Here is a 17,370-nt window from a genome sequence, read left to right as displayed (position 1 = left end):
CCATGATCAAGTGGGTTTCATCCCAGGGATGCAAGGTTGGTTCAACATCTGGAAATCAATAAATGTAATTCACCATATCAATAGACTTAAAGTCAAGAATCACATGATTATTTCAATAGATGCAGAAAAAGCATTTGATAAAATACAGCACCCCTTCATGCTCAAAACACTAGAAAAAATAGGGATAGTGGGAACATTCCTTACCATTGTAAAGGCCATCTACGCTAAACCCGTTGCTAATATCATTCTAAATGGTGAAAAACTGAAAGCATTCCCTCTAAAAACTGGAACAAGGCAAGGATGCCCTCTTTCACCACTTCTATTCAATATCGTCCTTGAAACTCTAACCAGAGCAATTAGACAGACCAAAGAAATTAAAGGGATATGAATTAGAAAAGAAGAACTCAAACTATCCCTATTTGCTGATGATATGATTATATACTTAGAGGAACCAGGAAATTCCACCAGAAAACTTTTAGATCTCATAAGTGAATTCAGTAAAGTAGCGGAATATAAGATCAATGCACATAAATCTAAGGCATTTTTATACATAAGCGATGAATCTTCAGAAAGAGAAATCAGGAAAACTACCGCTTTCACAACAGCTTCGAAAAAAATAAAATACTTGGGAATCAATCTCACAAAAGAGGTGAAAGACCTCTACAATGAGAACTACAGAACACTAAAGAAAGAAATTAAAGAAAACCTTAGAAGATGGAAAGATCTCCCATGTTCTTGGATAGGAAGAATTAATATTGTCAAAATGGCCATACTACCAAAAGTGCTATACAGATTCAATGCAATTCCAATTAAAATCCCAATGATGTACCTTACAGAAATAGAGCAAGCAATTATGAAATTCATCTGGAAGAATAAAAAACCCAGAATAGCTAAAGCAATCCTTGGCAGAAAGAGTGAAGCAGGGGGTATCACAATACCAGATCTTCAACTCTACTACAAAGCAATAGTAACAAAAACGGCATGTTATTGGTACCAAAATAGAAAGGTGGATCAATGGTACAGAATACAGGACACAGACACAAACCCAAATAAATACAATTTTCTCGTACTAGACAAAGGGGCCAAAAATATGCAATGGAGAAAAGATAGCCTCTTCAACAAATGGTGCTGGGAGAATTGGAAATCCATATGCAACAGAATGAAACTAAACCTATATCTCTCACCATGCACGAAACTAAACTCAAAATGGATCAAGGACCTCGGAATCAGACCAGAGACCTTGCATCTTATAGAAGAAAAAGTAGGTCCAGAGCTTCAACATGTCGGCTTAGGACCAGACTTCCTCAACAGGACTCCCATAGCACAAGAAATAAAAGCAAGCATCAACAACTGGGATAGATTCAAACTTAAAAGCTTTCTCTCAGCAAAGGAAACTATCAGAAATGTGAAGAGAGAGCCCAAAGAGTGGGAGAATATCTTTGCCAACCATACCTCAGATAGAGCGCTAATTTCCAGAATCTATAAAGAGCTCAAAAAACTCTACACGAAGAATACAAATAATCCAATCAACAAATGGGCTAAGGAAATGAACAGACACTTCACAGAAGATGTACAAGTAATCAACAGATATATGAAAAAATGTTCAACATCCCTAGTAATAAGGGAAATGCAAATCAAAACTACCCTAAGATTTCATCTCACCCCAATTAGAATGGCGATTATCAAGAATACAAGCAACAATAGGTTTTGGCGAGGATGTGGTGAAAAAGGAACACTCATACATTGCTGGTGGGGTTGCAAATTAGTGCAGCCACTCTGGAAAGCAGTGTCGAGATTCCTCAGAAAGCTTGGAATGGAAACACCATCTGACCCAGCTATCCCACTCCTTGGCCTATACCCAAAGGACTTAAAATCAGCATACTACAGAGATACAGCCACATCAATGTTCATTGCTGCTCAATTCACCATAGCCAGATTGTGGAACCAACCTAGATGCCCTTCAGTTGATGAATGGATAAAGAAACTGTGGCATATTTATACAATGGAATATTACTCCGCAATGAAGAATGATAAAATTATGGCATTTGTAGGCAAATGGTCGAAATTGGAGAATATCATGCTAAGTGAGATAAGCCAATCTCAAAAAACTAAAGGATGAATGATCTCGCTGATAAGCGGATGAGGACATATAATGGGAAGGGCTAGCAATAGGTTTAGGGTTAGGTTTAGAGTTAGGCTAAGGAGAGCGGCAAGAATGAAGGAAAGAAGGAATGTGTAGAGGGAAAAGAGGGGTGGGAGGGGTGGGGGAGGGGAAAAATAAAATAAACGTCATTATCCTATGTAAATGTAAAAAAATAAAAAATAAATAAAAAAATTTTAATCATTTATTTGACACACAAATAAAAATTTGGAAATGTATGTAATGACAGTTCTTAATATTCCATTATTGAGACTTTAATCTTGTCAAACAGATCTATATACATATGAATTTGTCTTTAAAAATCCAATAACACTATTCATGCTGATTTATTGTTTATTATTTCCACATTAAACTTGGATTCTGAAAAAAAAATAACTGGGATAGATTCAAACTAAAAAGCTTTCTCTCAGCAAAGGAAACTATCAGCAATGCGAAGAAAGAGTCTACAGAGTGGGAGAAAATCTTTGCCAATCATACTTCAGATAGAGCGCTAATCTCCAGAATCTATAAAGAACTCAAAAAACTCTACATCAAGAATGTAAATAATCCAATTGACAAATGGGCTGAAGAAATGAATAGACACTTCACAGAAGAAGATATACAAGCAATCAACAAACATATGGAAAAATGTTCAACATCTCTAGTAATAAGAGAAATGCAAATTAAAACCACCCTAAGATTCCATCTCACCCCAATTAGAAAGGTGATTATCAAGAATACAAGCAACAACAGGTGTTGACGAGGATGTGGGGAGAAAGGTACACTCTTACATTGCTGGTGGGGCTGCAAATTAGTGCAGCCACTCTGGAAAGCAGTGTGGAGATTCCTTAGAAAACTTGGAATGGAACCACCATTTGATCCAGCTATCCCACTCCTTGACCTATACTCAAAGGACTTAAAATCAGCATATTACAGAGATACAGCCACATCAATGTTCATAGCTGCTCAATTCACAATAGCCAGATTGTGGAACCAACCTAGATGTCCTTCAATTGATGAATGGATAAAGAAAATGTGGTATATATATACAATGGAATATTACTCAGCCATAAAGAATGATAAAATTATGGCATTTGCAGGCAAATGGATGAAACTGGAGAATATCATGCTAAGTGAGATAAGCCAACCCCAAAAAAACAAAGGAAGAATGATATCACTAATAAGTGGATGAGGACACATAATGGAGGGTGGGAAGTTTTAGTGTTGGGGTTGAAATTGGGTTTAGGGAGGGGGGCAGTAATGGAGGAAGGAAGGACTGTATAGATGGAGGGGAGAGGGTGGGAGGGGTGGGGGGGAAGGGAAAAAATGGCAGAATGAATCAAACAACATTACCCTATGTAAATTTATGATTACACAAATGGTATGCCTTTAGGCTATGTACAGACAGAGAAACAACATGTATTCCATTTGTTTACAATAAAAAAAGGTTTCAAAAAAATATAAAATAAAATAATCTGTTTAGTTCTCTTTAATAATCATCACAATATCATAATTAGATGTTAATAATTTTGTAGCTAAAAACATGATCTCCATGTTAAATACGTTTCTAAGAACCACAGCTCATTAAATATCTTACTGGCATGTGTGTCAGTTGGGTGGAGTCATCAGAGTCAGATTAAATGTGGGGTCAGAGGGGACACAGAAAATATTTGGGTTTGACTGTAGTTAATGAAATGAAACTGGGAAATTAGCAAAAGTAATTTGGCCTTTATTTGATTGTCCTAAAAGTGTGATCACTGGTCAGGTCCCTTACAAAATAAGACACCCAATGATCAAATGTCAGTGATATGCCATCTGTATGGCAGTCTCTGAAATCAAATGTGATGAATCCTAGAAACTTTCATAGTGCTCTCAGGCTTACTTGGGTACAGAATATATCATTTATTTACTTAAACACAGTGATAATAAGGGTGATAATAATATACAAAGTATACCATGATAGCAGAAAAAGAGGGAGAATAAATTAAGCCAAAATTTGTTTTTTGTAAAATGTTTAATTAATCTTAATTGCTCAGAGAACTGCTTGCATAACTGTTCTCTCTTTTACATACTCTCTTTTGTGAGTATGTTTCCATTTGCCCTCCGGTAACATGTATTTGGATTGTGATGGTTACACAAAGGTTTATGCTTAGAAACAATGCTGAAAGTAGCAGCATAGACATGTGATTTTCTCACTATCACAGAGCACTGTAGGAAAGAAGCAAGGAACAGACTCCTGGCTCAGATGACCTTTGTGGAGTCCTCTGTTGTCTTCAGGTTTGTTTCTGGGTCAGATGAACTAAAGAGCTCATAGATTCTTGGGAAGGTACTAGTGAGCCTAATTGTTAATGGCTTACTGGAAAGTGAGAAGGAAAGGTGTTGGAGATCAAGACCCATTTTGACTCTCAGAAAAAGAAACTGAATGGAGAGTTGAGACTTCCAGTCTAGTCTGGCCTCTTCCATTATTTCATTTTGTGATCTTAGGTAATCTACTTAACATCTCTGGGCTTCATATCACTAGATGATTTTTTCAGCTTCTTCTAAGTTTAATAACTCTGGGATATGGTCCACAGTTCACTCAACAAGCATTGACAGAATACCTATTGTGTTTGAGACGCTGGGTTCTCTTACTAGTGCTTGCTTCAGTATTGAAGCAGCAACATCAGTCTTTATTTTTATTTCTTTGATCCTTAAAAGTCTTTCTCCATGAGGATAGATGGCTAGGTTTTATGACTTAGGTCTAGACAGATTATCTGTATTTCAGAAGCTGAACTTGGCCACACCTTTCCTGTTATGCTGATTCTTTCCCCTCTTCTGGGTAGTAACTTCATGTGTAACATGTAGAATAGCTTCTCTCCAATAAAAAGAACAGAATTTCCTTTTACTGAGGATCACTGCATGGAGACCCATGAACATCCTGAAAATGGGGAATAGAGTTCCCTTTGGGATAATTTTCCACATCACAGACTGTTGGATTTCATTCATATAAATTTATGACTGTCCTGTTTAACATCACTGATAATCTCAGAAAGGAAGTTAGTCCCTATTTCCAAGAAAGTTGCCATTTATGTGTGTACTTTATGTTTTGAGGTTTCTCATGGAGTTTTTATTTCAAGTGGTGTGTGCCTATATCTCATAAAAATTCAAAATATTTTAGAAATATCTATTTTTATGTCTAAACTACTTCTCTGAGACTTTCTTATACAACTGCTATAGCTTTGGGGACAGAACTAGGATTTTTAACTAAGGCATGCTTATGCTATGGTTGGACAACCAATTGCAGACTTTTGGGGTTGAAAAAATTTTGATCAAGGGAAATTAAGTGTAAAGTTCTAGTTACCTCTAAAGAGGCATGACTGGAATACTACTGCTGCTCAGGAATAATGTATATCTTGCAGGAGTCAGGGTGAACCCCAAGGAATCAAGGTCATCTGAAGGAGGTTTGAATAGATTGGTAGTAGCAGATTGGCTAGCACCAGTCTTCTGTCTGGTTGTTCAGACACATTATCTTTTTCTTGGTCACAGGTAAGCTCTCCCACATCCCAGGGGACTGGGAGAGGGATGGGGAATGGGAAAGTTCTTCTTTTGACTTTGCATGGTCTATCCTGGAGATTGGTGGTTTGTGTGGGGACTGATGTGACTGTATTTCTTCATGGGAAGAATCTAAGGCAAAATGAAGGAGTGAATATATGTATAGGATTATCTTCTCCTTATGTATGTATTCAAAGCAAACACAATTATATCTGTTTATCACGTACAATATATTTTGTGAAATATGTGCACCTTACAGGAGGACCAAATCAAGCTAATTAACATATGTAGTTCCTCACACACTTTTCATTTTCATTTTTTTTTTGTGTGGTGAAAACTCTTCAAATCTTTTTCAGAAATTTACAAGAAGGCCCTTCATTTTTAGTAACTATAGTTAACCGTATTTTACATAGGTTTTCTGAACTTCTCCTACCTAAATATAATTTTGTATCCTTTGATCACTATCCCAACTGCCACATATGTGATCATAATTTGTTATTAAATTCTATGAAGTCATTTCTATTATTATCCTTGTTTAACAAGTGAGAAAAAGAGATATTAAAAAATAAATGCTACACAATTCACTGGGAACAGAACCAGGATCAAGCTAAGGTATGTTTATGCTGTGTTTTGGATAAGTGTATCTTAAAGGCTCATATGTTAAAGGCTTGGTTCTCACACATGACACTATTAGGAAATGGTGGAACCTTAAATAGATGGGACCTACTGAATCTACTGGTCACTGGGAGCATGTCATCAAAGGTGATTATAGGACCACAGTCCAATCCTCCTCCTCTCTCCCACTTCTAGTCATGAGGTGACAGATTTCTCTGCCATATGGTACCACCAGGATATGCTGACTTGCCACAAGTCCCCAAACAATGGACAAGTCAACCATGAACTGAAATCTCCAAAAACGTTAGTCAAAATAAATCTTTTCCTTTTTAAATTTGACTCTCTCGGGAAATTCATTACAGTAATAGAAAGTTGATTATCACAATTTGACCCCAAATCTTGTGTTTAAATTTACTACATTATATTCTGACTTGGTGAAACTGAATGTGTACAGACACATTCTGTTGGGAGAACGAATATTTGAGATATTTAGGGAAACAAAATCAAGACCCAGAAACTTGGCATGGTCAATAGAGAGAAGAAAAGGCAAATTTGGAAATGCTACTTGGTGCTAGATGGTACAAAGCCCTGAATGCTAGTCTTAGAATGATGAATCTTACTTTGAAAAATGGAAAGGGTGTTTGGTAATTAGGGCTAATGAGAAATTGGGAGCTAATGTACAAGAGGCTGGCAACTAAGAGGTTAATCACAGGTGAAACATTTTAATCCAGGACAGCCACAACAGTATTTAAACTGCAGAAGTGATCAGGATGCACCATGAGCCACCAAGGTGCCATGAGGCCAAGAAACACAGAGACCAGACACAGACTCCTTAGATGAGGAGCCTCCTAGAGAGGTGAACATCATGATTTTGGTCACACTGATGGGGACATATATGTGGACATTTCCAATAGGCATTTGGAGGATTGTGTTTCTCAATCTCCCATCTGATTGAAAGGAGAGGGATGCTGAACCACTAATTATGAGTGAATAAAGTTAAGGGGAAAATTAAATTGACACATTAGTTTTTTCTAGAACAGACACAGTTCTTGGTGCTTTACTGTAATAATCCTATGAGTTAAGTAGTGCCAGCTATATTTTAAAGGTAAAGAAATGGCTTAATGGATGAAATTGGAGAATATCATGCTAAGTGAGATAAGCCAATCTCAAAAAACCAAAGGACAAATGATATCACTAATAAGTGGATGATGACATATAATGGGGGGTGGGAGGGGTTAGTGTTAGAGTTAGAGTTAGGGGTATGCAGGGGGGTAAGAATGGAGGAAGGAAGGACTCCATAGAGGGAAAAGAGGGGTGGGAGGGGTGGGGGGAAGGGAAAAAATAACAGAATGAATCAAACAGCATTACCCTATGTAAATTTATGATTACACAAATGGTATGCCTTTATGCCATGTACAAACAGAGAAACAACATGTATCCCATTTGTTTACAATAAAAAATAAAAAAGAAATGGCTTAAGGGAAGCTATGATTTACCCAAAGTGAAACTATTAGTAAGTAGTAGAGCCAAGATTCAAACTTAGGTCTACTGCATTGAGGAGCCTGAAATCATTAGACTTTGAAATTATGATCAATTTGTTAGTTTTTTATTTATCAGACATCTATTTTGAATAATGTACTTTTTCAATCTCCATGAAAAATTGCGGGGAAAAACAGCACCCCAGTATTATGCTATTTATGTATATTTAAAAAAACATAAAATAATGCTGTATAATTTCTACAAATATATATTAAACTGTATGGAAATACACAGTAAATTGGTGAATGTGGTTACATTTGAGGAAGGAATCAGGATGGGCAAAGAAACGAGAGACAATCTATGTCTACTGCTTTAATCAGTTTTATAGAGAATATGCTCATGTATTATTTTTGTAATTAAAATTTAATTTTAAAATGAATATTTCTGCCCACAAAATGACTTCCAATACAGATATGAGTATAACACAAGAGTTTATATTAAGCAGACAGGGAAACAGAATGCATATGTGAAAATTTTTGAGAATAACTTTTAAGAGAGACACGTTTTTTTTTTTTTCTATTTTTCTTTCACAACTGGTTGCTGGTCTATGCTGCAGAAAGTCAGGAAGCTTGCATTAACACCTCCATGAGTAACAGGCAGCAGGAAGACCATATTTTTCTGAGGGATGTGGCAAGTCCCAGGTGGATAAACTAGGAGATGGGGCAGAAGACACCTTGTTCATGCTTCTGGTTGAAACCACTAAAATCAGCCTCCTTTTCTAGTCCACACCTTACTAGTACCTCCTCTCATCACCCTCAGCCCTACTGGCCCCATCCAGTCAATCAAACCTCCAGTCATAATTGGTTTCTGCCAGGTATTGTTATTCAGGCCCTGTGCATTTTCAAATATGCTATTTTCTTTACAGTATTAACCCTTAGCTACTTAACTCTCCTTATCCTGAAGTTCTAGCTTAAATTTCATTTCCACCAAAAAGTCATTTGTATCTCACAATCCCACAAACTAGACTGGTTGTTCCTTCATGTGTTCCCTCATCCCTCTAACTTCCATGACAAGGCATTCTCTTCTCTCATCTAAGGCAGCTCTCCATCCTGGTTGGACATGAAAATTGGAATTAAAAATATTAATGTCTGGGCTCATCTCAGACCTATTGCATCTGAATGATCAGAATTATAAGTAGGTCTGGGAGCTGTGGCACCTGCTGGTAATCCCAGTGGCTCAGGCACTGAGGCCTCAGGGGCTGAGGCAGGGAGGATCATGAGTTCAAAGCCAGCCTCAGAAACTTAGGAAGGCCCTAAGCTCCTTAGTGAGACTCTGTCTCAAAACAAAATATATATAAAAGAAAATGTTGGAGTTGTGGTTCAGTGGTTGAGTGCCCCTGGGTTCAATCCCTGGTACACCTACACCCAAATTATAAGTAGGTATTTTTATATGTAGTATTCATCACATAATCACAACTCTTATTACTTCACCAAGTGAAACAAGAAGAGGGGCCTTGATTATCTGCATGTGCTTGTTTTATTCATACCAAGGGTCATCTTTTCATACCCATCAGCAATTCTAGCCTTAATAATATCACTGGGACAATATAGTAAAAATAGAGATCAATTTGATTTGTTTGCTTTAAGGGAAATTTTAGGGGTGCTATAAATGTTTACTGAGTCCTGGAAGTACCCAATGGGACATCTCCAGTAAGGTTGAGAAAAGTGACTATTCACAGATGATTCTTCCAAGCAGCCTTTCACTGAAACATCTTTCACTGTCCATTCTAGGGAATTTCCTGCCCATCACCATTTCAACTCATATCTGAGAATAGCATTGGGATGAAGGTGGAGAGGGAAATCCCTCTGTTCTCTGGAGGACTAGTTTGGATCCCATGGGCTGTTAGCATGAAGCACCAGTCAATCAGCATTTGATAAATTGTCTTTGAACTCAGACACTTATAATAACTTGGCGTCCAGAACTTGACTTAAAATCATGCATATACTCACAAACCTCCACATCCATGAATCAATGAGCAGCAGGAGAATACAGCGGTTAGGATCCCAGGTTCTGGAACCTGGCTCTGGGTGCATGGGCTGGTTTCAACATTTAGGTTGGTTATGTGCCTCTCTATGCTTTAGTATTCCTCTCTATGAAATTTAGAAAACATGGTATGGTAGCTACTTCATAAAATATTAGCAAAATTAAATGAGTTTCTAAGAAAATTTGCCCAGTCTGTTGCTTTAAAATATTAACTATTTTATTCTCAAAGATTAGTATTCAAACTGGTCATGTAGATGCTACAGAAAAAAGTGTGGAGAAAATAGAGTGAACTAATCACTGATAACACAAAATCACATAATAAAATAGACTACAATGTGGTGTCCTTGCATACATTACAGAAGATTATAATAATGCAATTTGCTAATAAAATTGTCAATAACAACAAATTTATAATTTTAACTTACCCCTAACTAGGTCCTGAGAAGGTCCTAGTTATTTTGTATTTATAATTTTGTTTATTTTTATTGAACATTTGCCTTAATTTGTATAAAATATTTTTAAACCTAAATCTTCTAAATAAAAAATTATTATTTTAGGAAAATTATTATTTAGGGAATCAAAGCAGTAAAAAGTTGAGAACAAATTCATAAGGTTGGATAAAATATCTACACACTAATGATTTTTGCCTTTTAACTTGAGGGCTCAGAAAATTTATATCAATTTTATTCTCATAGATCTTTTTATAGGGTCTAGTAACAGCTTCCTAAAGAAATAGTTTACCCCATGTATAGACATCTTAACTCTAATTTTTCTCCTTAATTGCCTCAATCTTAAAATATAAGTAAGAATTAATTAGCTATATTGATGGGGAAGGAATGTCAATAGCAATTTTAATGAATGAAACCTTAGCAGAATTTGCAATAACCCTGAAAGAATGCTGAAGCCACTTCTTTTCTTCACTTGACTCTCACCTTCAGTGAGTGGCCATAGGCACTGATTACAAGTGATTAATTACCTCCTGGAAGGCTTGTCTCCAACTCATCTTCTTATCCTAAAACCAACTTCAGACTGAAAAATATAGGAAGAATGCTAAAAGTAACAAAAAAATTTAAAAATGGATATTTCTATGCTATTGTGTGCTTAATAGGCAGAATTTGATGAAAAATATCTGACTAGGGCTTTTACACTAGCACAGAAAATCGCAAATGGGTTGAATTAAGCTGACCCTGGAAAGTGCATCTAAAATGACAGAGAATGTGGTAACCATGACATAAATGATGAAACATTTATATCACATACAAGCCAGTGGGTTTCTGCCTGGAAACACTCTAAGAATTCAGTGTAAGAACAACAAGCCCAGTAGAACCTAGCATTCTCAGTGAGCCAAGAATTCAGAGGTCAGAGTTTGGGGCTACTGTGGAAACAGGAATTTGTGGAATAGGAGGGATACTGAGCAGAAGAGAATTACATGGGGAAAGATAGTCAGAAATATGTGTTGTTCTAATGCTAATCTGTAAACTTGCAGAATACAATTCCATTTGGCCTGGTAATGAACAAGTGTTGGATAATGGGGACATATTGTGGACTGTCAGCTGATCTGAACTTAAGACTGTGTTAGGAGATACCGGAGGTCCATCCAGACAGTACATTGACCCTTTGCATTCAGTAGGAAACATAGAAAGACCATTCTCCAGAAGGAAGACTATGGTAGCCCTAGAACAAATGATACTCTTGAACTACTCTCTAATATCATAAAATGAGATTTAAAAGGACCAAACTGTCTACAAGAAAATGTTTTGTGGACCAAAATAAAACCCAGTATCCCATTCAGGAAAACAATGAAATTCAGATGCACAAAAATATAGTGTCCATTATATCTATGTTACAACCAATATATACGAGACATGTAAAGAAGCACAAAATATGTTCCATAATTAGAAGAAAAATAATTTAATAGAAACTGTTCCCTAAATTATATGTATGGTAGACTTATCAGATAAGTATATTCTTCTTATCAATTCTTCAGTAGTTTGATCATAATGTGCATTGATACAGTTTAATGTGGATTAATCCAGCTTGCTATTTTTTGAGATTCATAAATGGGCAGTTGTTATGATTTGGACCTGGAATGTGCTTCAGAGTTTCTGTGTTGAAGGCTTGATCTCTTATGCAGCAATATTCAGAGGTAGAGTTTTGGGGTAGTGATCATGATGGTTTTGACTTCATCAGTGGTTTAATCCACTGGGGGATTCATAGCTTGTAATTATTTAGACATGAAGTGTATCCAAAAGCTTATGCTTTAGAAAAATATAAGAATTTCAGAGGTAAAATGACTGGGTAATAAAAGCCTTAACTTAATTGGTAGATTAATCCACTAATACCAATTAACTGGTTTGTAACTGAGGGCAGATAGCATGTGATTGGAGAAGACAGGCAATTGTGGGCATGGCTTTGGGGTTTATATTTTGTCCCTTGTGAGTGAAGTTCTATTTCTTTGCTTCCTGATTATGATGTCCTGAGCTGGTTTCCTCAGTCACACCCTGCTGCTATGATGTTCCACCTCACTGTAGGCCCAGAGCAATGGAGTTAATCACCCATGCACTGAGACCTCTGCAATCAGGAACTCCAAACTAACTTTTTCTCCTCTATGTTGTTCTTGTTAGCTCTTTTGATTATGGTGATGAAAATGCTGACCAAAACCTGGCTAGATAGCATTATTTGGAGGTACTGGAAATTGTAGGAGATGGGGCTTAATTGGAGGAAGTAGAACTCTTGGGGCATGCCCTGGAAAGATACTTATTTTCCCTGGCCATCACCCCCTGTTTCATGGCCACCATGAGGTGAGCAACTCTACTTCACCATGCCCTTCTGCCAAGATGTTGTCTCACCATAGACTAAAAGTGATGGAGCATGGATTTAACCTCTAAAACCAAGAACAAAAATAAATCTTTCTTCCCTTAAGTTTGATTCCCAGGTATTTTGTCACAGCAATGAAAAGCTAACAGGGTACTCCAAATTTTTGGTCATTTTTAAAAATATTAACCCTGATACCTTTAAGATATTTTTTCTGTAGTGATATCAGCCCCTTGAAACATTTGTTTTAAATAGCCTAGTTTTAAGAGTATTTATTTTCAAAGGTATAAGGAAAATATAAAATCTTATAATTAGTAAAAAACAATTTTAATAGAGAAATGGAATATACAAAAGAACACTGATGACCTGAGAACCTAAAAATGAAGACATGAGAGGGATCAAAAAGATCATAATTAGTCTAGAGATGAAAAAATATAATATCTGAAGAAATAGTGCATACAATTAACAGATTAATCCATTGTAGGATGAAATATTATTAAATTAGGGGAAAAGGCCAAAATAAACTGTGCAAACTGAAGCTAAAGAATGAAAAACTAAAATAATTTAACATAGTTTAAGTAACTTGTCAGACTTTATTAAATAGTTCTGTGTGCATAGAATTTGAGTGCATAGAATTTAGAGGCACAAAATGAGTCAAGATGGTGGTATCACTACAGAAAAAATCTTAAAAGATATCAGAGTGGAGAAAAATTCAAAATTGATTAAAAAATTGGAGTACTCATTTATGAATCTCAAACAGCAGCACACATGATCAACCCTAGTAAAATCATGTTAATTCATATTATGGTCAAACTACTAAAAAATGGATAATTACATATACTAAAATTATCCAGAAAAAATAAGACATCATTTACAGGGTACTAAGGAATAAGAATGATTTTTTTCTATGTTTTGGGAAAAGTGAAAGCCATAAGAAAATAAAAATATCTTTAAAGTACTTAAAACTATAACCTAGAATTTTATATACAGTAAAAGTATTCTTCAAATGCAAGCCAATAGATGACATTTCAGAAAAACAAAAATTAAAAGAATCATTCATCAGAAGATCTGTACTACATAAAATGCTAAAGGAAGGCCTTCAACTTGAACATTAATGAGCCAGATGAAAATGTTGGAGAGTTGGAGTGTATAACTCTGTGGTAGAAAACTTGCATAGGAACACACACACACACACACACACACACACACACATACCCCTCTCAAATCAAATCAAATTTAAAAAACCCAAGTCTGGTTGCACTGGTGTGGCACTGAGCTACTCATGAGGCTAAAAGAGAATTATAAGTGCAAGACCTTCCTGGACAACATAGCAAAAATCTATCTCAAAACAAGGCAAAATGAACAAACAAAAACAAAAAACAATGGAAATCAGGATCTATATAAAGGCAAGAATAGCACTGGAAATGGTAAGTGATGGGCAAATTAAAAATTTTCCTCTTCTTTTAAAATTTATTTGAATGACAGTTGACTATGAAAGTAAGATAATAGAAATGCATATACATACTTATACTGTGTACTGAAATAAAACTTAGGATAAGAATACAGAAAGAATATAAAGAGAGATTCTAAGATTCTATGAAAACAAAACAAAACCCAACTATATATTCTATGCCAGAGGTGTACATTAGATGTAAAGATATAGATGAGTTAAAAATTAAAAAAGGAAAATCCATACTATACCAATACTAAATACAAGAAAGTTATAGTTACACCTATATAGCTATATTAATGTCAAATGAAATATTCTTTAGTGTAAGGATTATTGCCAGAGACAAAGGAATGTTTTATGATGATAAAATGGTTAATTTATTAAGGAGAAAATAACATAAAATGTGTATGGACTAAATAACTTTACAAAATACATGAACCAAAATTTATTGAAATGAAGATGAAATAGACAATTTAAGAATTATACTTCACACTCTACTGTCATGTATATTTTCAAAGGACAAATTTAAAAAAAAGAAAAAAATGGATAATAGTGAAAAAGTCAGTATTCCTTTCTCAGTAAGTGGTGAAGTAAGATATAGAGGATTTGAACAACACTACAATCCCAATGGCTTTTATATAATACTATACCTGACAACTGCAGAATACACATTTTTATGTAGCATTCACAAAAAATGAGTATATAATGAGCCACAAAACAAATTTAAAAAAAATTTGAAGTCATTTATATAATTCTGAGTATGCTATCTAACCCCAACAGAATTAACATGATAATTAATGCAAGAATGATATCTGAAAAATCTCCAGATATTTGTAAGTGAAAAACATACTTTTAAATAACTAATTGGTCAAAGAAGCAAGAACAAGGAAAATTAGAAATATTTTTGCCTGAATGAAAATTAAAACCCAACATCAAAATTTGTGGGTTGCAGCTCTCAAAATTCTTGGGAGGAGATTTATAGCTCTAAATGTTTACAAAGAAAGGAAGAAATGTTAAGAAACCAGTTATGAAAACTTTCTCCCTAAGAAACTGAAAATCAAACTGAATGAAAAAAATCATAATGAGGTAGATAATATAAGCTTTTAAATCATGTTGGCCTAATAGTGCAGTTTCAATTAGATAATAAAGACTAATAGAGGAGTACTAAATTTATAATTAAAAATGTTCTCATAAAGAAAAGTTCAAGCTTGCTTTTAAGAGTATTTAAAGAAGATATACCAATTTTCTATGAAATCATTTTATGTGAACAGTGTAACATGATACTCAAACAAATTATATAAGAAAATAATATCATAGTCCAATTTCATTCATAAATATAGAGGCAAAACTCTAAGCAAACCAGGCAAGGTAGTGTATACTTGTAATCCCAGTGGCTCTGGAGGCTGAGGTAGGAGGATTGCAAGTTTATGACCAGCCTCAGCAACTTACCAAGGCCCTAAGCAACTAAGCAAGACCCTGTCTCTGAATAAAATATTAAAAAGGGATAAGGATATGGCTCAGTGATTAAACCCCTTTGGGTTCAATCCCCAGTACCAAACTCAAACAAACAAAACCAAAAGCACCACTGCCACTACCACAACAAAAATGCCCTAAGCAATATGTTAGCAAATCAAATCCAGCAACATATAAAAATAGAATACATAATGTGCAAATGCAGTGTATCTAAGAATTCAAGATAAGGTTAACATTTGAAAATCACTTCATGTAATTCACACCATATCAACAGATAAATGGAGAGAAATCATGTGTTTTTAACAGATGGACAGAAAGCATTTGACAGAACTTAGCATCCACTCAATGGTAACTGCTAGGAATTAGGTGTCAGGAGTTCCCCTGGTGAAGGGGACAACTGGATCACCTTTGTCTCCTGTTGACCATACACCTATATGGTTGTGGTATTGAGCTGTGCTATAAGTTATCTGGACTGCCTGTGCAGAAGTGGGTCAGAGGATTCACACATTCTTATTTCCATCAGGCATTACCAGACTGCCCTCCAGAATAAATGTAGCAGCTGACACTTCCCCAAGGATGGGTGATGTGCCTGACTCCCCTCAGCCACAGGGACATGTGTGCTATCACCTTTCTCATTTTTAACATCCACATGGCTTTAAAGTAGAAAAAGTTTGCTTTATGTTGTATTTTTCCCATCACTAGGGAGCGTGAGCATCTCTTTGGACTTTCCCTTATAGAAATTACCTCCTAACATGTTTTGTTTATTTTAGAATGGGTTTCTTGACTTTTTCTCTTGTCAATTAGCAGCAGTTTCTAGTCATTTCTTCCCCAGATTTTGTTGTTATTAATAGAATAAAAATCCATCATCTTGATCATTCATTTTGAAAAGTCCAATGAACTATTTCATTTTGAAATAAAATCCATCCATTTTGTTGACTTTTGCCTAACTCTATCTTAGCCCTTAGATCACAGAGATTTAAGTTTTTTCCTTGGCTCTGTGGTTTTTCTGTCATCCTTAGGGCCTTAATGCACTACACTTTTTAAAAAAGGAAGTGACTTCATCTTTTTGTTTTTTAAAAAGATACATAATAAAGAGTAAATTATTAATAGTATCTGTTATTTATAAACGTGCTTGGTAATAGTTCTTGCTTTCTTCTGTGCCAGATACTAGTGTTCTTGTCCTTTCAACTCCTTACAAGTTATTTATTATTAAGTCTTCTTTGCCCTTTGAAAAGAAAGAAATAAATTGATGCTCAGAGATACAATTAACAAGAGGAAAATTGGAATCCAGGTTTGTTCAACTTCAAATTGATGTTCATTTCACTAAACCAGGAGTTAGCCAATATTTTTCTGTAAAGAGATAAATAATAAATGTTCTAAGTTTTGTGGACCATGTGATTTCCATCACAATGACTCATGAAAGAAATGGTACATAATATGCATTGGTTTAACTGTGTTCCCATAAAACTTTATTTACAAAAATTTAGAGGCATTAGCTTGAATTTGGCCCTTGGGTAGTATTTTGCCAACTGCTTCAGCAACCCATATCATCTCTCTTTATATAGGATTTTTAAAATGAAGCCTATCATTTAAACATACATTCTCTCCTTATAGATGCAGGTCATGTGTGAATGTTGGTTTGCAAGTAATAATGATGTTGCTGTTTAGTTATATCACTACATTCTCCAATGAATCATATATGTGTGGTTTGGGATTACACTTGGGATCCAGACAATAAAATAGAGTAGTCCTACTAGATACTAGCACAGGTTGCTCCCCCAGAATTTGTTGGCATACCTTCAGTTCTATTTTTCAGCTTCTCCGT

This window comes from Sciurus carolinensis (assembly GCF_902686445.1).
Source record: "Sciurus carolinensis chromosome 14 unlocalized genomic scaffold, mSciCar1.2 SUPER_6_x, whole genome shotgun sequence".
Taxonomy (NCBI): domain Eukaryota; kingdom Metazoa; phylum Chordata; class Mammalia; order Rodentia; family Sciuridae; genus Sciurus; species Sciurus carolinensis.
Note: the sequence above shows the minus strand (reverse complement) of the source record.